Raw genomic sequence first — 24093 nt, forward strand, 5'->3', positions numbered from 1 at the left:
TATCTTAGAATCTTAGAGTAGAGTACCCTTTATATATATAAACTATATTTTTTTTTTTAGTAGAAAAGAGAAAATAAAGTCTTAGAGTCCCTGTTCTGCAGCAAGGAAGCTTGACATTTGAAGCATTAAGAGTGACATCCCCAATACAGGAATAGATCACAAGGAAAGTCTGAGACAAACCCCAAACTGAGTACACATCTTCTGACTCTTCGTCTAATAATTTAACAGTCAAGTTTAATAACTGAGGTGATGTAAAACAGTAAAGTGGACAGTCCGTTAACAGATTCTTTAAGTCCCAAATATAATATTAGAGAAAATATTTTTGAAATAAGAAACCATATCCCAAGCCTCTTGTCTACCATTTGAAAGATATTTAAAAAAAAAAAAAACAAAAACAACAAAACATTTGTCATGGCCCTCTGCATTTCAAATGATTAACTGTGACTTCTTATCCCTTTGAGTAGAATAGCTGGAGGCTGAACTGCAAGAAGAAACAAATATGACAATTTCACAAGAGTAGTATTGTTTTCTATTATGTTAAAGCTTAGATATTATTAAAAGAATCAAAGGTCCATTAAAAATGTGGTTGAAATGGCTACGAATGCTAGTCTTTCTAGTTCTGCATTGCTTTAAAGATATGTCATGCAGAAGTAATCAACGAGCCCCTTGCTTCCTAAAATTCTGTTTTCAGACATGGCTGTGAATTTTAATTGGTGTTAAGGGGAATGATGCAGCTAGAGTAAGTTAGTCCTGGTGAAATATCTTCTACTGAGACACAGAAATGTCACATTGTACTCGCGAAGTTTGGGAACAGAGCATGAAAATAATGAAAATTGCCCCACAGTGGTATGTTGCCTTCTGAAAAGAAGCAAAAATGTTGAACTGTTGCTATGACATGTATATTTGAAGTGAATGCCAAATCATTATTACTGTATTCCAGCAGTGACTAGAGGCTTCACCTGAGATTGGGATCCTCATTATTATACAAACACATAGTGAGATGCTTTGCAGAGCTCACAGTCTAGAGACAGACAAATGGTAGTGGGATAAACAAGGACGTAAAAGAAGTGAGATAGTAAAATATCAAAGCAAAGGTTTGTAGAAACAACACCAGAATATCCTTGTGATTAAAACTAAAGCTGTCACTAGCACTTCAAATGCTTCAGGTTCTGTGAATATTCTCATTACCTGTTTTCAAACACTTTTTGCTTTGGGATGATGTTTTCTCTGCTTGCTTGCTTTCTCTCTCTCTCTCTCTGTGCACCTGTATCCAATTACAGCTTCAGATAGTCTTCGTAGTGTGGAAAGCTAGTATATTATAGCTGTTCTACTCATGGGTAAATGTGTTGCAAAGAAAAAGGAAAGGATGAGCCTGATAAACCAGCTGTTTATAGGTTGGTTATAGTAATTATATCAAGACCTTATCATAGTTTCTCATAGACATGTATTTATCCTGTTACAGAGTAAACTGCTTTATAAGCAACTTAATACAAGTGTATGACTATGTACAAGCTTATAACTATGTTTTGTATTTCCATATGTTATGGAGTAAAACTCACAAGGTGATCTAGGCTTTTAGATCCTATCTGACCTCCACTATTTGATAGTCAAGTGAAAACATTATGCTCTCAAACTTCTACTCAGTGACCACGTTAACTTCACTGGTTATGAAAATCTATAGTGCCTCAGGTTTCACCATTCACTGCCTGACTGCTGGGTGCGTCATAACTGTTAGGTAGAGAAGTGCCTTATTCTCTCAAAGTATTCAGCTATATGGCATGATTTCCCCTGGGAAATAAATGTGTATTTGTCTGAAAACACAGCTTAGACCCATCTCTGCAGCCCTTGAAATCTAAGGAAACTTCACCCTGCTCTTATATATTAGGATGCTGAGTGCCTTTTGTTATATAAGTTGCTTTTGAATTTTTCTGACATGTCAAGTTTCTGAGTAAATACTTGTTTTTCAGCTCTAAATAACTTACCAACTTTTTTTTTTTCCCCCCCTCCCTCTCCAAAGCTCAACATAGTTCTCAAAAAACTGACACTATTGATAAAAGTCTACACATTCTATCCCCCACACGTAGGCAGAAAAGAATTCCACTCTATTCAGAAAGAAATCTCACAAACCAATAACCATGTTTCTGCTGGTTTGGAGAAAAGTAAAATCTCATTCTTAGTAACTCAAAAGGAACATAAAGCTGAGAAGGACCTTCTGGATTGCCAAATCTACTCTGCTAGTTTTGCGGTCAGCCAAGTTATATAGTCTCATGCATAAAATTATGGAACTTAGTTTAAGTTGTCTGCTTTCCTCCCCAACATCCATGAGAAGGTTATCCAGAATCTCACTTTACTGATCTGGTAAAAGCTGTTTGCAAAACTGGTTTGCACTGGGCCAACTAAAAGAAAGACAGAATTTACATACAGGACTTTTTCAAAAAATTCTGTTTAATTTTTTTAAAATTGTAGGACATTGAACTAGCAGTTTGGCTCTGACATATTTCTGTTTAAAAGTATTTCACTTGCAGTCACAATTATACCTGTCTATGCTCTGTCTTGACTTGCTTTAATGCTGAAATATCAATATGTCTGAAAAGAATGGCAAAAACCATATTATTAAAATCCTAGCCTAATTTTCATTTCAAACATAACTTTCAGAAGACCATCAATCCACCAAAAAAGTGTATTAAAGACATATAATTAGATGAATGCTATAAAATAAATGCTTTTCTGGGAGCAGGTTACCATCTGGCAGTTTACTTTTATGTTAAAATAAGCTTACCAAACATGTAGGCAATAAAAATAATTAAAAATAAAATAAAAAGTTGCAAGTCTCATTACCAAAATCTTCTCATCTCTTCTTTACAGTGAAAGGACAGTGATAGCGATGATGATAAAATACTGCTTGGCTTTAAAAAAAAAAAAAAAAAAAAAAGTTTTCTGAATACCTGCTGGAAGGTGGATGAATTATTTGCTAGACTTTCAAGGCAGAAGCAATTTAACTATGCTAGCTTAAAACCATGTTGGTCAAAATAATTCATGGAGGTTATTCTCTCAAAGAGTGACAAACTATAACAAGCTGAATCTGAGCCTGGTAAGTATGATCTTCAGCAGCTGTGCTAACTTCTCTCACTCTGGGTAAGCAAATGACCTGGATGCTTCTGTAGGCATTTTGCTATTCAATAAACCATATGTATACAGTGAAAAAGAGAGGCTGATTAATGTATGAGGTTTTGCACATATTCATTTTGACTTTGCCTTTCCTAGTGCATAATAAGATAATGAGCACCTGATGGGTACACTACAAATAATGACTATAAGTGGTTTAGCCATTCAGTTAGATTTAACTAATCCCCTCCTTTCCTCAGAGCAGGCTTATCTCTGTTTACTTCTATAAAGATCATTGCTGCAGTTGTATTTTTTTAAGGATTAAAACAAGCATGATAGGTTAAGTTTTTGTTTTAGTCAAGAAACAATACAGAATATATGGAAAATAAAGGGAAAAAAAAATAGAGCTTTTTCTTTGTAGTCTTATCTAAAGATTACTGGGCTTCTTCCCTTTTCCATAGCACCTACTTTGAGTGTGTCTACAGACACCCACAAGCAGTATGAAGAAAAGAGACAGTGTCAGAATGCATATAATAGATTAAATATGGTAAAGAAAACTAGAAGAAAAAGAAAGGAATGAAAACAGAAAAATGCACAAAACTTGTTTAATGTAACCCACGCCTGTAGCATTTCTTTATAGTGTCTGCTAACAGCAAGAATCAATACCAAAAGATCAACCTTTGCTCAAAAGAGCAACTGGCCTTCTGAAAGGCACTAAAGCTCTGTGGAGTTGTTTGCTTTGATGAGTGCTGTAGTGCACACTGGGACTTTGGTCTCCCTAAATATCCAGGCTGGCACCTGTTTGGAGCATGGTGCAGTTTCTGTCAAGTCCAAGTTCCCTCCGCTTGGAGATTAGGGTGTGCAGCTGTAGGGAAGAGGACGTGGTGCACCTGCATGTTTTATTCTGATGTTGAGCTGGGCACACACCCAGGGAACTGCAAAATGTTTCTGAGTGAGATGACTCAGAGAAAACCTACCTAGAAATGTCTATCAACAGGAAGCAAAGATCCACAAGGAAAACAGGAATATTTCCTGAGGGACACGTGGTGAAGGTCAAGTAAAGTGCTTTTCCCTCTATCCTGCATTGGTGTTCGGTTTCTCTGTTTTTTATCATGACATGTAGTCTCAGTTTTACAGAACAAAGAGATTCAGGCAAGGCAAGAGGAACCTGCAAGAGTTTGGCATTTGGGCTGCAGTTGAATTATGCATTTTTATTAATTAATCTCTTTACAGAGAGCAGTTGTTCTGAGTGAGGGGATCAGGTGCTTCAGCAAACAAATAAATCCTGAGCCCAGTGAGTGTGAGAAGAAAAATAGTCAATTGCCTCAAAAAAGGAAGAGTGATTTGAGAGCATACATTTGTAAAAAAGCTGCTCATATATGCAGAAAAAAATGGGGGTCCTGGGAGTAAGTAAGGGGTTCCTTCCTTCTATGCTGCAGAAACATAGAAAATATGGCACTTCTTTATATCCATACTTATCCCACACAGTTCTTTCACCCAAGGACGTGAACCCCCAAATCATACACTGACTTCAGTACAACAGTTGAGATATTTCTGTGGTAAATTTCTTGCAGGAGATGAAGGATAAAAAGTAAAATTTGCAGATGATAGTGTGGGCAGAGAACAAAAAACGAATTAGAGGATATTGAGATAATCACATTAACTCTAAGATAAGATAAACTAAAATGTACTGTATTGCACAGCACAGAGAAAGACTGTAGGTCAGGGTCTAAAGTGTAAACTGGCTTGTTTCCACTGATGTGAAACTAGCTTTAGGTCATGTAGCTTGAGATACGTGATTGATGCTGATTTACACCAGCTGGAAATGTGGTCCAATGCTTTCTATCACCGCATATCAGTTCCCTGGGAGCATAGCTTTGAAATCAAACTCTTGAGTTCCTGGCCTGCTCATTTGGATCAATTCCCTGGAAGGTGACCACAGCAAATGTGGAGCATTGTTGACAACAATACTTTTTTAGTGCCTTTGCTTCACAGATGCCAGTATGATTTAAAATAAAGTCCAGATGCAGCAAGCCTTTCTGCTGATTTCCCTAATGAACTGTGAACCTCTAAACTGTTTCTACTGACCTTGTATTGAATATGCTTTCAGAAAGGAAAACAGTACTATTTAGAAGTGAAGCTCATTTTACAAGCTTTGTGAACAGTCTGTCACTTACTAGCAGAGCTCAGACAGCTGTGGCAATGAGGGCCAGGTCACACCAACATCTTCTTGAAGAGAGTGAGAGAACCTATGGGAATTCAGAAAATAGAACACCTGAGGTGCTGGAAGTGTGTGTTAGATCTGTTCTTGAAAATAACAGTTGATTGGTTCATTCATGCTTGGCATTAGGGATTTCAACTCTTGAATCCTACTCCCTTTACGAACTTAAATAACTCTCAGAAAGTCTTTGAATGGGTATATCTTTATAGTTGTTACCTAGTGTTTGTGATATAATTATCCTAGTTCAGAAAAAAAAAAAAAAAAAAAAAAGTATTACAAAAAATATATAGATTGTTGGGTATTTATCAGTTGAAATGGAAGAAAATGAATAAACAAATCTGCAACAGGCATTTTCCTGTTCCCTGGGTACATCAGCAACATCAGTAAGAATGAACGTGAAGTCTGTGTTTCATGGTGTTGTCATGTTACAGCTGTAGGCTGAATACATCAAGCTGAATAAAAACAGTACAGGAGGAACAAAACATACATCATTTAGAGAGTTCTGCCTTCTCTCATCATCTTTCAGCTGTCTACAAAGTGTTTTTATAACTTATTTAAATATTACAAGGCCATAGTCATTTTAAGGCACACTGACTCTGTACCATAATGGTAACTATTTTGTTAGTGTCACTAAGAACTATCAGAATTTTCAAGGACAAAAGTAGTAATTAATAGGTCCACAGATATTAGTCTCAGTTTTTTCTTGTGATAGTCTTTTAATAGGAAAATACTGTTCTGTTAACCACTCTTCTCACTTTTCTTTCACATGCAATTGGCATAACTACTGATATTTACCATCCTAACCACATTTATTCAGCTGCTTCCTGTGTTTTACGGTTTCTTTTGTCACAGTATTAAAAGTGAATTCTAGGGATCGAATAAAAGCATAATATCCTCAATTGTGCAGTAGGATACCTACAATGACAAGAACAATGTTCGTAAAAAATGTCTTCACTGCCTCATTTTACCTAGAGCAGTTTTATGGTTCCTTTATACTTGCATATCATAAATGATTCATAGTTGGATGCACGAGAGAAACAGTTTACTGAAACTAATCCCAGCAGTGGGCAGACCTATTTGTACTACCCTGGCAATGTTCCTTGCAGTAGTACAGTTCTAAATATAGCAGAAAAGTGATCTCTAACTAATTCTCATAATATCCACATTATCACTGGGAGGAATATCATCTTTGTTAGTATGGAGGCCTTCAGACAGAATTTACTTCAAGCTGCCCAGTTTTCCCATGTGTCAATAGAAGGATTAATCTCCTGACATGATCTGTACTACTATGGTATGCAGCATAGTGTTCTAAAATACTGGGGTTTCTGTCCTTTGTTACTACTCAGAGTGGTCTTCTTAAGAGTCGATTGGTCACAGAGTTGTTTCTCAGGCATCTCTGGAACAATGCCTTAGTGTGTCTCAGGGCTGCTTCTATAGCTGCTTATTTTTTCCATTAACAGAAAGATGTATTTTCTTTTCTTCTGTAATTAACTCTTTCATATAACCCAGAAGTTACTGTCTATCTGTACCCTGATTGCAATGACACACAAAGTCAGGTTTATGTTCTTAATTTAAAATAGTAACTTAAAAATGATTCACAAAAATTAGGTCACATAAACTTATAAACAAATGAGTACAAAAGCACAGATAAAGTGCAAAATCATTTAAAACAACTTCCAAAATGTCTAGCAGACTCTACTAAAGCATTTATTTTATACAGTAAAGTTAGACTGATATACAGTACATTTTATAGTATCTTTGAGTAAAAATTGCATAAAATAATAATGAAAATAAAACAATGTAAACCTTTTTAGAAGGAAGTTTTCTCTCCTTACAAAGAGAGAAAATTATTTTGCCTGGGATCCATTTTAAGTGGCATAAATGGAAAGCTTGGACTAAATTTTATGTCTATTCCTCCCAGGATAAAAGGCAGATTCCTACACAATGAATGATATGCAGAATGAATGAACAGTGAATGAACAACAAATGATTTTGAATGCGCTCAGAGGGAGGACTTGCCTGCTTATCTTAGCACCTAGCTGTGGGTAGTCTAAAATTCACCCTTTCTATTGAGAACAACCAACAGAACAAGGCTCCATCTTGAACTTCTCTGCACTGCCCACATGACTTTTTAGCCCATAGTCACTGCAGAATTCTACTTTCACAGTGAGATTTCCTCCAAAGGACAAAGGAGTAGCTGAGGCAAACAGATGATGGCAGATGATAGAATGGCTCAGGTTGGAGGGGACCTTAAAGGTCATCTAATTCCATCCCCTCTGACATGGCAGGGATGCCACCCTTGTTGCCCAGGGCCTCATCTAACCTGGTCTTGAACACCTCCAGGGATGGGACATCCACAGCTTCTCTGGGCAACCTGTGCCAGTGCCTCTGCTCGGAGAATTTCCTCACTTGATCCTTAGCAGCTACAAGAGATTTCTAAACTTTTAGAGTCATAACGAAAGATTAAAAGCAACTGAAAAAAAAGGGAAAAAACCTTCAAACAACAAATAGTCATTGTAGTTGACCTTAAATATGAACAAAGTACTTAGAAGCTACACAGCTGAAAGACTGAGAAAAAAATCATACAGTGCTTACAAAATTCATGTTTGTCCACTTTCTGTGAACCTCTTATGAAGTGCTTGTCCTACATGCTGAGTTAGAAGCACTGCAAATGTTATAACAGCATGGTTGTTTATATGATGATACTAGCTTGAGAATGAAATGGCTATGCTCTTCACTTAAAACATGACATATGGTTAAAGAAACCTCAGATTTTTGGTAATGGGGGTTCATTGCCATGTGTTTCCCTTATTATTGCCCAATATTCTACTCCTACAGACCTGTCTTTTATCTCTTGTTTTTCCAAACAATTGTCTGAAGTCTGTTATTTCAATTCTTAAACCAAATTTTTTAAAATATCTATTTTTCCCTGCGAGCTCTACATAAAGTGGATGCTGTGAGCATCTTGTCAGATTGCAAATGCTTTCTGTTTATGAAAGAGACTCTCTGTTTAGAGCTGCTTTTTCTAACAGTAATAGTGCACTAAGGCTAAAAAATGCATGGATAAATTCAGTTGAATGAAGAGAGAGGTTTAAGTCAAAAAAAAAAAAAAAAAGGAAGAAAAAAAAAATGAGGAAAAAACTTCCTACAGTTCTTCCAGTTCTTCAAGCAAGATTCAATGAGCCTGATTTTTCATTCTTATGTATCTGTTCCATGGTTTCACGAAAAATTGCCTTTGTCAGCAAAACTAGTTTAAAAATCTCAGATTGCCACCACCTGCAGCCGATTATTCTTACCACTGTAAAGCACTCTAGCTCTGCTTAGCTGTGGCATTACAATTACAGGATGTGTATTGTAAATGAAATGGTCCGTGTTAGAAATCAAAACAGGAATCATTGAAATCTGATTCCATCAGAGACTGTGAGGGGTTGAAAGTGCTGCTTGGGTGTGGTTATTGCAACATTGCTGGCATGCTTTGAATGATCAGTTCAATTACACATGTATTTTGATGTTAGGATGCTACTCCAAACAGTTTTGTGGAACCAGCAGTGACCTTGGCAGGTTTGGCTTTTCCAATACATGTCTATTCAAGGAATTATCTCCCAATAAAAGAAAAAAAAATCTACAATTACCGTCAAATATTCTCTACTTGAGAAAATGTTCTGTTCCTTTGAAATATGTTTTACATTTCAGCAAAATTTCTATGGAACATTAAACGTAAGGAAATTCACTTAGATTACAGAAGCCATGCTCTTTTTTATGCACGGGTGGCTACCAATAAGGCATGTATACCCCCTGTGCATTCTAGGTAGGGGGCCTCTTTCAATTCTATCTAATGTTTACAAGCTAGGTAGTCTTCTTTCAGATATCGTGGGTGTCTTGTTCCTAATGTTCAGGCATATAAAACAAATCCATCACATGGAACTGTCAGTGACATTTCTACCCTTTTCTGTTATTGTCATTATAGTGAGGAAATAAACATGAGTACCCTGCTTTAGCCCTTTGTTTTTTTTCTCTGATAGGGGATTAGTCATTCAATTCTATCTGTAGAGACATGAATTACAAATGAACATCAGTGTATTCATTTTGTACCTACAGTCCCATAATTCACCCGATCTGTATCTGAATTTACAATGCATTGGTACTTCAACATACTTTAAGACAAAGATTTTTCTTCCATTTATGTTTCCAAAAGAGTCCAGAAACAATTCTTTTTCCTCTGTTCCTTGTGGCATGAAGATTATGATGAATGAAATCTCCTTGCTACTCCTTAGCCTAAATAGAAAAGGTAGAAGGGCACTGATTTCAGCTGTAAATAGAACATGATTGTATATTACTCACTATGAGAGACACTTAACAGCAGTGCATGTTTTCACAGAATCACAGAATCACAGAATTTCTAGGTTGGAAGAGACCTCAGGATCATCGAGTCCAACCTCTGACCTAACGTTTCTGCAATGTTAGATCAAATGAGCATTTGTAACTTATTAATGTTTATAGCTATGTATTCCTACAAAGCCACCAAGGAAAGTGTTCTTTGCTCTGCTAAAAGATGGTGAAAACCAAGATGCCTATCTCATTTTGAAGAATGGAAAGATCAAGTTGAAGATTTGATTTTGGCTACAAAATGACTTCTAAAATGAAAGCAAATTGGAACAGATTCTGGGAGACATAGAAATATACTATTTAAGGCAGAATTTTGGACAAGTTAGCCATAAGTTGCTAAGAGAAAGAGCCCAGATTCTTTCCTTGACTAACCAAAAAGTTGAGGGTGCCAGGCCGCTCTTTATAATACTTTTCCAAAGAGCTTGGGAGAGTTAGAGAGAAAATATTTGTAGAGAGAAATATTATCATTCATTAGATCAACTGATACGATTAAAAAAATAAAAAAGACAGCTTTCAGGTATATCTGATGTCTAGCCCAGCTCAATCCATTATCTTGGACAAATGACAAAACAAAAACTAAACAAAACAAAAGACAAATGGTCTTTTATTTAATGATGACCAAGGTGAAGAGGAGCACCTCTCTCATTTTAACTAACCACAATTGGGAAGGACAGCTTTTCAGGAATAATCTGCTCTGTCAATTTCAACTAGGTGACCAGAACTGCAGAGAGAAATTAAGTTTTTAACACAACATGGGTTTACATAGCAGCACAGTGATATTTTTTCTCTATTTGTCTTTTATAACTTCTAACTATGTCTTTTTAACCATGATGGATCTCTTCACTGAGCCATTTAAGAGCTTTTACTATGAGCCAACATGTAATTTAGAGACCCAGATTGTGTATATGTTACAAATACTCTTTTTTTTTTTTTTTTTTCTATGTTTACATTACTTTGCGTTTAAGAAAACTGAACTTCCTTCATTCACTCTTTCAGTTTTATAAGATCTTTCTGCAAACCTTTGGTATTACTTCTGGTTTTGATTACTGAGAATAGCATTTTTGTCATCAGCAAACTTTTCTGCACCACCTTTCCACAGAATGTCTCCCTTGTTGAACTTCACATATCTTAGCTCAAATAATTCAGCCACATCAATGGCAATATACTTCCACTGTGAAAACATTATTTCTTGCCATCGTGGGATAGTCCTCTTTCTTTAGCCAGGAATTTGTCAAAACCTTTTTCAAATCTGAAACCACTAGAGCAATTAGATCACAGTTATCTACTTTCTTATTCTATATATTCTATATCCACTTGCTTCAAAGAACTCTAAAATATTTCTGAAGTATGATTTCCCCCTGCCAGAGCCCTGTTGCAGCCTTATTGCTGCATGTACATTTATGTTTCCACTAAATGTACCAAAAGTTGGCACTTTGCAGTTGACAGACTTTAGAAATCAAATATACAGACCTATAATTTTTCATCATGTCTTCCTGAGTTATCTGTTTTATAATTTGTAACTGTAGTCAAAATCATCTTTACTAATAATGATTTTAGTAATAAATTACATACCATAGTTAACAATCACAGTTTACTATTTGAGTTGCTCTGGAGCTCTTGAATGAATACCATATGGTCCTGCAGATATTTTACTGTTCATTTTATTAGTTTATTCTAAAAACTTTTCCACTGACACTTCAGTCTGTTTCAATGACTCATTTGTCACAGGAAAAGCTCCCTCTGATGCCCATAACAAAAACTGATGAAAAGTATTCAGACAGCTTTTCTGCTGTGGCCACATTTTATTATTATTTTTTTTTTCTATTTTCCAGTTCTTTTTACACCTTGATTGTTTTTCCCTAAAAGAAAGTCTCACATATGTACTGCTTCTGATATATATATATTAATGTTGGCTTTTGCCCATTTAGAAACCTGCTCCATTTTCAATGTACTTTTTAGCTTTTGTGTTTAAAAAGACAGATCTTTTGTTCTTTTCTTTGTTTCTCGTCTGGATACAAACTCTACTTTTAAGGTATACTTTCTTCTTTCATGGGGTGCTCTGTACTGACATCATTCAGGAATGACAACTTAGAGTTATGATAAATAGCTCTACGAGAATGTCAGCTCAGTGCTCAGCAGTAGTCAAAAATCAAATTGAATGTTAGGAATTATTAAGAAAAGAGTAGAAAAGAAAACATAAAACATAATCATACCAGTATATATATATATACATTATCCCCAAATAAAAAAAAAAAAAGACATAACTGGAAGAGGTTCAGTGAAAGACACCAAGAATAATCAAAAACATAGAATGGCAGTCAAATGAATTCATAAATAGATCAAGACTATTGAGTCTGAAAAGTGATAAATGGAGAAAGGCTTTGACAGAAGTCTATACAATCATATGAGAAACAGAAAAGATCAAAAGAGACAGATGGTTCATTTTCTCTTACTAAGCAAGAATGAAAATATCAAATGTTAGCGGGTGGTAGGTTCAAAGCAAAAAGAAGAAGGTGTTTCTCTCCATTATGTGTAGATAACCCTTCCTCACCAGGTCACTTTTCTTTGAGGATCTTTTACTGCACACAAAGAGACACTGAAGCAGTAAATGAAACACTCACAAGCACACTGTAATTATTTAACGGCTACTGCAGCCAGCAGGGAGCAAAGATGACCATTCCTATGCCTACAGGAGATGCATGAGGAGTATCTGGTCCAACAGTTGGATGCTGGCAAAGAAGTGTCAGCCCCGTTGTGCTCTCATCTGAGTTGGTCTTTGGTGCAGCTGAGCAGCAGATTCTTTGCTTTTTCCATAGGGCTTAATACAGACCCATGTCAATATTTTTCTCTTGAATCCCTGAATTGTTTCTCTTGAATCCCTGAACTGTCACCTTATTTTTTATTATTGTTTTTATTTTTTACTTTGCTTATCTTGTGAGGCATTAACTTACTATACTCCCTTGTGTTGGGTCTGTCTGAGCTGGAGTCACCTTTTCAGCTCGGCTGCCCACCTGAGTAAAACCACCACACCCCTTATAGCTGAAAAACAGGTCACTCGGTATAGCTGAGCCACACCTGGGTGTTAAAGAGGAGTCAGAGTAATTTCCATGGGTTACACTTTTGGAAGATTTTGCTCAGGATATTGTGGATGCTTATTGTGGTTTGCATGTATTGAAAAAGTGGCTGGCCTAGTTCATAGACAAAAATATTCCTTTGATATCTATTAGACTGAAATACCAGGGTCCTAATTCTACTGAAATATTGTTTCTGTTTCAAGAAAATCTTAAATAGTAAATCTCTCGGGTCTTTGCAGGGTATTCACTGCCATGTGCATGCTTCCTCATTTTGATCTTCCTTCAAAATCTGCTTGTAGCCATTGATGGAAATGGGACATCTGGCTTTGCTGACTTTTGGTCTGGCTTACCATGGCTGTTCTCATAGTCTAAATGCCTTCTTTACTTTGCTACTTAACGGTTGACCTGTCTTTTTTTGTTTGTTTGTTTTATTTTTTATTATGTTTTCCAGAGATTGCATATTAATTTTCAGTAGGGTTGTCCATGTATTTTAACTAATATATGTGTATATATATGTGTATATATGTGTGTGTGTATATATATATATTATTATTATTATTTTAATTGCTACTTCTAATTTCATTTTACACTGTTTTCTTGTTTTGTTTTTGTTTGTTTCTTTTTCTCAGAAATTTCTGTTATACAAAGCTGAAGAGAAAGAAGGATTTTCTGATCATACTGCAATTTTGAATGAGGGAAGTCTGAGAGAGCACACATCTTGAAGAATCTGCTGCTGCAGCTTCAGCTGCTCTGTTTTGGACCATATATTTGCCTGTTGTTTTTCTGCAAAGTAATTATTTTGCTATCTCAGTATTTAAACTCTTTATCAAAACTCATTGTTTCATTTTCCCGGATAATCTAAGGGTTAATTAAAGTATCTAATTATAGTTTTCTTTCTTTTTTGTCTCCTTAATGCTAGAATTTCTGAGTTGCTTCTATTGACTTGAGATAATGTGTTCTCAATAATATTTCTTCTTATATAAGCATGGAATTTTGGTTGATATTGTTTATTTATTTATTATTTTTTAAATTTTTACAGTTAATTTATTTGCTATATTTCATTCTAAGCTTTCTTTAATATATGAAATTTCCTTAGCAACCTGATCTATTTAGTCATTCCTATATATTTTGTACTTGTTTCTAAAAGCATGCAAGTGACCCATTTCTCAGTCCAAGTTTTTTGCCATGCTTTTTATGTCCGTATCCTTACTTCAAATGAATCCCTTCAGTTCATTCATCTTTTACAGAATTTCAGTATTTATAGACTTCTAGTGTGATAGAAACACATGTCTTCCTTTGATCTGGTTGAGTATTTTTAGGTACATGTTTATGTGGTGAGATTATTCTTTGATGTTTCCTATCTAAAGTTTATTGAATTATATCATTTTCATGGATGAAGATCTTTACTCTTAAAGGATGAATCAGCTCGGATTGTCTTCTTTTTTGGCCTTGTTAGATTTAGCCTAATCCTTTTTGTATAGGTTCTATATATTTCAAAGGCTTCTAAAACCTCACCTCCTCACGCTAATTGTGCAACCAAATTTTAGCACTCAGTCTCTCCACTTTTTTGTCAGCTCGTGTACAAAACACTGGAGACTTTTCAGGGAATATATTGTCAAGGCACCATTTTTACACTGACATTGAAAAATTACAGTCTGTGTCCTTTCCTCTCCCCTACTAGTTCATGGATACTTCACCATCTGTGTAGAACAGGTAGAAACTTTGTGAGATAACTTGTCTTTTGCATACAAAAGCTATAACTGAGTCCTGTCTGGCTTTATAAGCTCACTTGTCTCTCTCTAGCTTGATCCAATGCCCCCTCTAATGATTGCTGGAATGCAACTGATCTGAATAGGCTAGCAATAGGTTATACAAATATTTTAATTATTTACTGATGGGCTTTTAGAATTGAATGTGCTCACGTGCTAAAAGTCATCTTAAATGAGTATATGAAAGAACTTTAAAGAAATTCTGCCCCTCATCTTCTCTCCACTCTGACCCAAGACAGGTCCCCAAGGAGTGATCGATTATTTCCTTCCTTTACCTCCCAAACTCATGAAATAAAGATTAGGACACAGTCAGTTCCAACTAAAATCTCATTGACTCTCCCCTCTTGTTTTCCATCTCTGCACAGTGTTCAGAAAGTAGGACACACCAGTAAGGATCATGAGGGCTAGGCATGGAATAGCCTCCTGCTTGGGTAGCTTAGTCTAGAAAGAGTTGAACTTCACCTCAGATTAAAGTACAGACTGGAGAAAGCAGATGCATAACTGTCATGCAGCCATCATTTTAGAAACCTTACTGATCATGTTGATCTGCTACTTTACTTGACAAAGGGGAGCACTGCTGACAGAAAAGAACAGACCCAACCAACTAACTAAGAGCTAAAAGCTTAAGAAAACAACAAAAATGTCATTGGAAAACTTCAACAAAGCAAATCCCTTCTCTTACTGAATGAACAATTTTATGCCACCTTCTAAGGCTATCCTGCTTCATTATTCTTCATGTTTGGTAATAAATAGATTTTATAGTATTGCCTAAGTAATACTGATTCCCCCCAAAAGGTTTTTCATTTCAAAATGTGCTGTGCTGTTCTGTGAGTTCTTTGATGAGGTGGCTAATGTAATTGCTTTTTATTACAGGTCAGCTGGTATGAATCCCATCACCAGTAATAGAGAACCACATTAAGATAAAGCTGATTGGAAGGAATCATTACTGTTTATTAACATAAAGATCATTCATTTCCAAAGCTTACACTAAATAAATATACATGTGTATCTAGTAGAAATCATGCCAGCTCAAATAATTGTAAATGATTATACTTTTCTCTAGCAGTTTTTCATTAGAAAATTAAAATTGAGCTTGAGCTGAAGCACAATTGAAAAATTTAAATATAAGTAACTTAAAATCTGGATATGTACTTTTTTTTTTTTTTTTTTCTGGTTGCAGTTACACTAGTTTTACTTTAGAAGTGATATTTTAGAAGTGATATTTACACGACAAAGGTGATTTTTAACATGAATCCTGATTTAACTTTTTTCTTAATCAGAAGATAATAAAAGAAGATTCTTACAATGACTGCAAACATAATATGTATTTGTAGCATTGTTCAAAAGCTGAAAAAAAATATTATGTTCTAATTTTGTCTGATTTTGTTTGTTTTTGTTTTCAGGGTGGTACAACTTATTGCTGAGTAGAGAAAAAAAATTGCATGGAGAAAACATGGAGAAAATACTTCCGACAGTATATGTGTGGTCACTTTACTGTCCTTTACAGATTCCAGCCTTCCACCACATAGAGTAGTACCAGCTATCTCGTAAGGAATTTGAAGATGCAACAGACGTCAGTTACCGTACTCTTTAGTAAGCTCACAGATGTCATAATAATTATTGATTTAGATTTTTTATTTGGTTGGTTTGGTATGGTTTGCTTCCAGTTACAAACAGTTGGAACAGAAAACACTTCTATTTCTTTTTGGATGCGTATTTTGCTTATTTGATAACATCTTGTGGCAAAACAGTAAAGGTTATATATAGGTTGAACGAGTTGTTCAGATTTCTTTATAGTGAGTGAAAGACATAGTTATCTTCAGAAGGTGACTAAACTTAAGGATTTCTGAAACTTTTCATGAGTCCAAATGATTTAGTACAATGAAAGTAGTACTGAGGTTTCCATTAAGTAACGTCTAATGTTTTCTGTGAAAATGGTCCAAAATGAGAATTTAGAAAATTGTTCACATTATCACTTATTTCATTGCCATATGTCAGATACTCAGGGGAAAAAAAAAAAAAAAAAAAAAAAAAGACTATATTGAACTGTATTGGTTACTTCTGATAATTATAACAAATTCAGTCTCTGAAACCATAAACTATTTAACTATTTTCACACATTTTTTAATGGTGTAATGGTGCCTGGTCCTTGTGCACACCTTTTGTTCTCTTTCTTTGCTTGCATGTTTATTTTGAGCTGAAATCTCTTCATATTTTTGGAAAGAAAAAAAAAAAAGTGATTATCTAGTATACCTCTGTATTAATTGTGACAGTTCAAATATATATATGAATGTGATGTTTTTATGGTTCACCTGGGACAGATGAACACATACTGAGGGTGATGTTAAAAAGGCAGATTTTTTAAACAAATTGTACTGTCCTGAAAATGATACTGTGTAGCTATTATGCTTAGTAGATCTAATGGTTTATGATAGAACTTCTGAAATGCTTCCCTCAGAAATAACATGTTCTTCAGACAAGCATATCATGTGTCATATTTTTACATAGTATTTGTAACAAAATGGACATTCATTACAGTCAAAAGATATTTTAAAACCATGCTGCATGAAAAACAGACCATAAAGCTCAGCACAAGATCTGTTGACTAATACATTAAACCCTCAAATACAATTGGACATAAAATTTTTACATTCTAATTCTGTTTTTTAAACAGATAAAACAAGTTATCACTGTGAGTTTCATGCCTTGTTAATCAACACAGGCTGCATGCAGCTGAAGTCATGCAGTGCTGAAACAAGTCTATTATGTGCACTATATGACAAAGGTAAGAATTTTCAATTGAGCATTCAACTTCGAAATAATAAAAACAAGGATCTGTGAACTGAAGAAAATGAGGCCAAGCTTTCCTTGTATAGTCGTATAGAGATCTTTCTGATGTCAATGTAAGCTTCTGCGTGCATGCAGAGGCAGTACACTGTAGTTTTATTTGATAAACATCACTGTGGGATTCAACACCTCTCCCTTGTAGTAAATGGATCAAGAACAATGTATGCCGACTTCAGGTTTGGTACTAAATATCCTATATAAAAATGAAACTGAAGGCATATCTTCTCCTGTGTCCTACTAGAATCTAATGTGTCCTCTAAGCTGGATATATTCTCTGTAAATAGTTTTGCTGGGCTGATATAATTCTTATGCTAACTATAGTCAAGACAGAGAAGCAAATCAGAGAGAAAATATATATTTGGGGATCCAGTAAATTGTGTGTGGAAACATTTCTTTTGGTTGATGTTGTTGTTGGAAATATGCCTTTTTTTTTTTTTTTTTTTTTTTTTTTTTTTTTTTTTTTTTTTTTTTACAAAACCTGGTACCTCATGATTTATGTAGTAGGGAAGAAACATTCAAGTGAATGTTATTTTCTCCACTATATCACTCCATGAAATTACATAAAGAAATTTAGAAGTGGAAGTAAAGTCTCTCTCTCTCTCTTTTTTTTTTTTTTCTTCTCCTAGCAAAGAAAAGGCAAAATAAGCAGTTAATGAATAAAATTCTCTCTGAGTTTTTCAGTGGTCCTACAACAAATTTTGAACAAGAATAAACACCATGGTTTCATGAAGCACATTAGGGACTTTCTTAAAAATATAAGTATTTACTCAGATTCTTTGTTGGAATGAATAGTCATAAAACTCTGGAAAATCTCACAATTATCATAAAAAGGAATTCCACCAACACTCAACGGAAGGACTTTGCTAATTACTACTTCTGAGGTGGGTGCCCAGGAGAGCCTGGCTTACTCTCTGGGCCCAGCTTTAAATATGTAAGCATAGACATTATGGTCTGAGCACAGCCAAACAAAGCAATGCTTGCATCTCAGTAATCAATGCTTGAAGGAGAACTAGTTTCAAAACCAGACTAATAGATAAATAAAAAAGGAAAACAGGCTGATGAAAATACACCTGAAGTGCAGGAATTTGTGTGAAAGTGCATCACACAAAACAGAAGCAAACTTTTATATCTGATCTTGGTGAATAAGCTTCTTTCATTGATACTAGGGTGGCTCCATGCTTAAGTCATGTGTCACTCAATCCATCTGCCCTCCTTTCAGAGTTGGCCAGCATCCAAAACCCACTGGAGTTATTGATTGTGCCTGGCTCATCTTTACTGCATCTACCCCGGGAGACCAGTCATCCTCCTCTTCCCTGTAGGTAAAGATGTGTTGAAGAGGATATGCCTTTAATGTGTCAATCTCTCTTTGTTCTCTTTCTTTACCCATAACTGGGAAGCTCCAGGAAGAGGAGACCTGTCAGTGGCCTGCCTGATCCAGCTTGCTTTCCTTCCTGAGGGTCCTTCAGACACAAACAGGTGTAGCACTGAGGCTACATCAGTAGCACTGGCTACACAAGTTCCTGGGACTAACCAGAGACAGATCTTAAAGCAGGTCTCTTCTGCTACAGTGAATTGGGGTGGGACTAGGTCTCTAGACTACCGCAGGTTTCCTGCACGTTCTTGGATTAATTACTTAATCAGCCTGACTATACTTATTTCTCTGTTTGTTCATATCTATTTAATCTATAACAGTTTCACTGTATCTCGTCTCTTACTATGTAGGTCTCCAGTGTTGAGTGTAACAGGGTCCTGATCTTTGGTGGGACCTCTATATATTATTTTTCTACAGATAATAAATAATAAAAGCATATTTGCTGTGCAAGAGAAATGAATGTATAATACAGATAGAGCTGGAGGAAGACAGGTTCTTCTTTACTGCTTGTTATGTGGATGAGAAAACAAAAACAACAAAAAACACAAACATCTTTTGTGTGGGACTGGAGAAAAACATTTTTATTCCTGAGGAACAGCAGTACTGCAATATGCTGTTTACACAGTGAAGAGGCAGTAGTCCATCCATTTTGTGTCATCTGTTCCTCTAAACTTCCTCACAAGTTCTTCAAGTTCATCTCCCTTGGATTTTGTCTCTAGACAGTGGATAAATTTTATCCAGTTCTGAAGTAGTTTGCAGAAACTTTTATAAATATAGAAAGCAATGTAGGAATAGGAATATGCATAACTTTTTTTTTTTTTTTTTTTTTTTTTTTTTTTTTTTTTGACACCCTAACAGAAACACAGGGTGCCTTGGAGCTGTAAAGCTATACAGCTTTTAGTCATGCTGCTGAGTACGTTGTTATACAAGTGACAAAATGTGCCTGGACCTGGACAGGTGCCTCATTTCTTGCACAAATTCTGATTCTCATCAGAGATATGAGCAACTGACTGTCATTAATGTAAAAGTCTTTGCACTTTTTCTGAAGGAAAGCAGTGTTTTACTTCTACATTTTAACTTCATTAAAATATATATATATATATAATGAGTCAGATGAGGCACAAAGCATACAACTAAATAGATAGAACTACATAGAACTACAGCCTGATGTAGTTCTGACTCAGCCAGGGGATTTACACAGCTTCACAAGACAGTCCTGTCCCAAAGATCTAGCACCTAAAAAATAAAACAACTAAAGTACATAAGGCAAAGGCTCCCTGCACAAAAGTTTTTGATACTGGATGAAACGAGTAAGAGGATTAACGTCTCCTCTTCTTTAAAGTTGTTCATGCAAGTTTATAATCCATATTGACATGTTCCATTTAGGAATGGATTGGGACAGTATGGCTTGTGATAAATTGGTTATTCAATTTCAGGTAATAATATTACATGCATCAATTCGATTGTGTATGATTTCTTGTGCAACCACTGGAAAATATTTTCTGCTCTGCTTAAAGGTGGTGTCCAATCACATGGTTTTCCACTTTGTTACATCACTTACCTTTGAATTGGTCTCTTTATTTAAAAATAGTAAGTATTTTATCAATTATTTTGGTACAAGTATTTGTTTTAGTGCATTCTTGTAATAAGCAGTGGTGTTTCTGTGCAATTATTTTCTCAAACTAGCATTCAAGGCATGGACAATCTGCCATGCAGTATCATTGCTTATAAAATGAAGTATTCCAGAGAAACAAAAGGTCAGATGTTGGTCTTCTTCTTCAAAAAAAGGCATATTATTTAGAGAAGGATGATAGTAACTAAATGAATAATCACTGAAGCATTATGTGGTTTTAATAGTATTCTATCAAAAACATATTTGGTATATGAAATATTTTTAAAAAATTCTGGCAATGGAGCTCATCGCTGCTATTTAAGCATATAATTCAAACCAGGTGACACTGCTCGATTAATAGTTCAACATGCATAATATAAATAAAACAAATGGAGCAAAAAGGAAAAAGAAAGCCTATTAGTGAAATCCAGCATAGATGAATGCATATCTTTTGGTTGTTCTAATAGAAAAGTGATGGTAGTTGTTGAATTATGAAACAGTGACTTTCACGTTTACTAAATAAACTATGAAACTAGGAAACTGAAAAGAAAATAACAACAACTTGACATTAATAGCATGCACCATATTCAGTGTTGAAATTAAAATATGTACTTATAAGCACACTTGAGGTAGTTCACATCTCCAAAGGATTTCATTTAAGCAGAAAAAAAAACCAACACAGAATTTATTTCTAAGTAGTCTTTGGTTGACTAGGAGACATATTAGAAACCACTTTCACATACAGACACACACACATTGTGTTTAGAGTGAAGGTAAGGCAAAAACAAAATGAGAAAAAATGGATCCCAGGTACACTGCCTTGGTTGCTTTCCAGCGTTCTGCCCTGTCCTTAATTATTATTTAGATTTCATGCTGCTGTGTTGAGTGATTTATAAACACAGAGCGAAAAAACGAGGTTCCTTTCTTTCCCCAAGCATCTTAGCCTGAGGAAATGTAATAAAAACTAATGTGACTTTTCCCTTACACTAACTGACTGAATCAAAAGACAAAATAAAGCCATGAGTTTTTACTGCTTTATCAATTGGCAATTATGGTTTTGGCAATGACAGGTTTTTACTTGTTTGGAAATATGTAGGGTAGAAATTCAAAACTATGTTTTGAATGCTTATATATGCACATGTGATTGTATTTTACATGGTTAGTTTTTTGAAGAATAGGATTTGTAGTTTTATTTTATTTAATACTTTTTACTTGAATCATTCCTTTATCCATACTATGAAGTGAGTAGCTGAATGTTGTAATGTTACCTGAGGATGAATAAGAAGCTATAACTTCTTTACAGATTAGTGAAAATACAAAGCTGAAATTCCTTTGCAATAAGGCACATATTTATGATGCTTTTTCCTTCTTACTTTTAAACAATGACAAAGAAAAAAAAAAAGAAAGAAAAAAAAATCCTTACTTTGAAATTGAATATCTTATTGGAACCATCACTTTTTCATAGGGTCTCCATATGAACTTTCAGTGGATTTTGTGTAGCAGTCAAGCTGAAGTAGTAAACAAACCTATGAAGAAACATGAAAGATCATGGCTATTATTATCAATTAAGATAAAAAAGTGTCAGGATCATAAATTGGCATTTTGATACACACACATATTCCTATGAGCATTGTGAAAGAAATGCATACTGATACTTGAATATTGAATAACATATTAGAAAAATATCATTATTAATGTTTTTTTATATTATTATTTTATTATTTTAATTTAAGGATCTCATCTGTGAAATGTCAGAAGAAAGATTTTCTATACTATGCTTGGTCATTATCTGCAGGGGATAGAGTAGTCACAAGACAATTGCCAATTTGTATTCTGTCTTCATTTACTTCCTTGACACTACTCTACTTTGTCCCTCAATATTTATAAAAGTAGAAACAAAATCTTAGATATAGCCATTGAAGCATTTGAGACCTAACAATCCAGATTTTGTTTTTAAATTTGTCTCATTATTTGTGTTAGTAGCATAGTATATTTTATGCACAGTGCAATGTCTGCATAGTTTGTGTGCTGTCATTCAAGAACCAGCCTTATATCTGTGCTCCAAAGTTATTAAGAGTTATAGGCAGAGTGCTATTTTCAGTCCTAAGATAATTTCTGCAAATGGAAAAAAATAATAAAATTGGAGTGGTAAGATGGAATCACCCTTTTTCTGTCTTACCACTTTTGAGTCTTAAGATTCAGATATTGAGACTATCTACATGGACCACTTGGGTCTTTGTCTGAGGGTAACGTTTCATCAGAGTAATGATATAGGCTTCAGGCATAAGGTACAGAAGTGGTTTTATCTTGTGTACAGCAGAAGGGCTATATACCAGAGCTGAATGTAAGTAGGATTTAATTAGAAGCCAGGGGGAGACCAAAGGCTTGTGACAGGAATAAATCAATGCTTTTGATCACTAGACCTTGTGTATATTCTGCTGCTGTAACAGAAAACCTGTACATGCTATTTCCTTCAAAACCATTGACACAACTGTGATAGACTTTGCTGGTGTACAGTTGCATAGGTTTCTTTGACTTTAACTGTCCCTATTTAGATCTTACTTTGGATTATTACTAAGGGAAAAAAAAGTGTTTTTTTTTTTTTTTTTTTTGCTACAGTAACATGTCCTGTAATCCCCAGGCATATGTGAGCTCTTCATCAAATGTTTATGACAACAGATATGTATAAATCCAGAAGGAGAGAAACTGACAGACTGCTCTCAGATCCTCTTTGTGCCATGGAGGTGAACAATGTCAACAACTGGAGATGGACTAATTTATTTTGGGTGAGGGTCTGTTCCAGTCATTTTAATTTGACTCACCATAAACCCATTCTGCTTTTCAATGGCAGGTTCTTCTATTAGTCATAGTGATGGAATTGTCACTGAGTTCAAGTGGGGCTAGGGCTGACACTTAGGCTGTCATCTGTAAAGTATACTGTGCCACTTTCTTCTGTGGGGTGTGTAGTGTTGGGCTGGAATGCATTAAATTATGGCTTATTTCTGTCTCTTACAGGTATCTGTATCTAAATTGGACAGAGCACACATAAAAAGCCTTCCTGTCATCAGACTTGAGTTATGCAAAATCAGCTGTACTTTGAGAGATGAAGTGGTTGTACATCTGTCTGTGCATGTATATAGCTGCATGATGAAAACAGTACGTGAAGTTCAGTGTTTCTCTGGCATATGAGTCTGTTCTTCCACCTGGTACAATCAGCAGATAATGCAATTATAGTCACAGCTAACTCCTCATAACCCATGGCTGGAATCTTCCTGTTGTCTATTTTTTAGGCCAACTTAAAAATATATACATGTGTTGTTGTTTTCCCTCTCATAAATACTACCTTAGCTGACATGTAAACTTCATATTCCCAAAGAAATTTCAATAAATATACTTTATTTTTAAAAAACAATGTACATGCATTTTGTATTGTCTGTATTCTTTTTTGAATTTATCTTCACTCCAGAATTGTGCTTGAATTGAAAGTTTAAGTTTCTTTTTAGTGTCATTTTGTCTTGGTATGATGAGGAGTGTGAAAATTTGCAGTCACAATATTTCAGCCCAAACAGATAACACAGATAACATTGTTTTACTTCTGATTGATACTGTTTTTTGTGTTGAGATTCGTGTGGTGTGTTGAATGTGAATGCACAAGAAATGTCACACAAAGTAGCAAAACTGTAAATCATGAAGGTAGTTGGTGTAAA

The 24093-nt window shown here is 35.1% G+C and overlaps 1 long non-coding RNA gene across 5 annotated transcripts; it reads left to right on the forward strand.

Annotated features, from left to right (window-relative positions):
* Positions 1-12772: 12772 nt before the first annotated feature.
* On the forward strand, positions 12773-23795 carry LOC311430389. Of its 5 annotated transcripts, none has more exons than XR_014688755.1 (6): positions 12785-12880; positions 13416-13576; positions 15959-16148; positions 17230-17340; positions 23028-23172; positions 23402-23795. It is a non-coding gene; the product is annotated as an uncharacterized lncRNA (long non-coding RNA). The 5 variants fall into 5 exon arrangements; XR_014688756.1 differs by lacking the exon at positions 12785-12880 and adding an exon at positions 12900-13002 and having other exon boundaries at positions 23006-23172; XR_014688757.1 differs by lacking the exon at positions 12785-12880 and adding an exon at positions 12900-13002.
* Positions 23796-24093: the final 298 nt, after the last annotated feature.

Source organism: Aythya ferina (genome assembly GCF_964211825.1).
Source record: "Aythya ferina genome assembly, chromosome: 1".
Classification (NCBI taxonomy): Eukaryota; Metazoa; Chordata; class Aves; order Anseriformes; family Anatidae; genus Aythya; species Aythya ferina.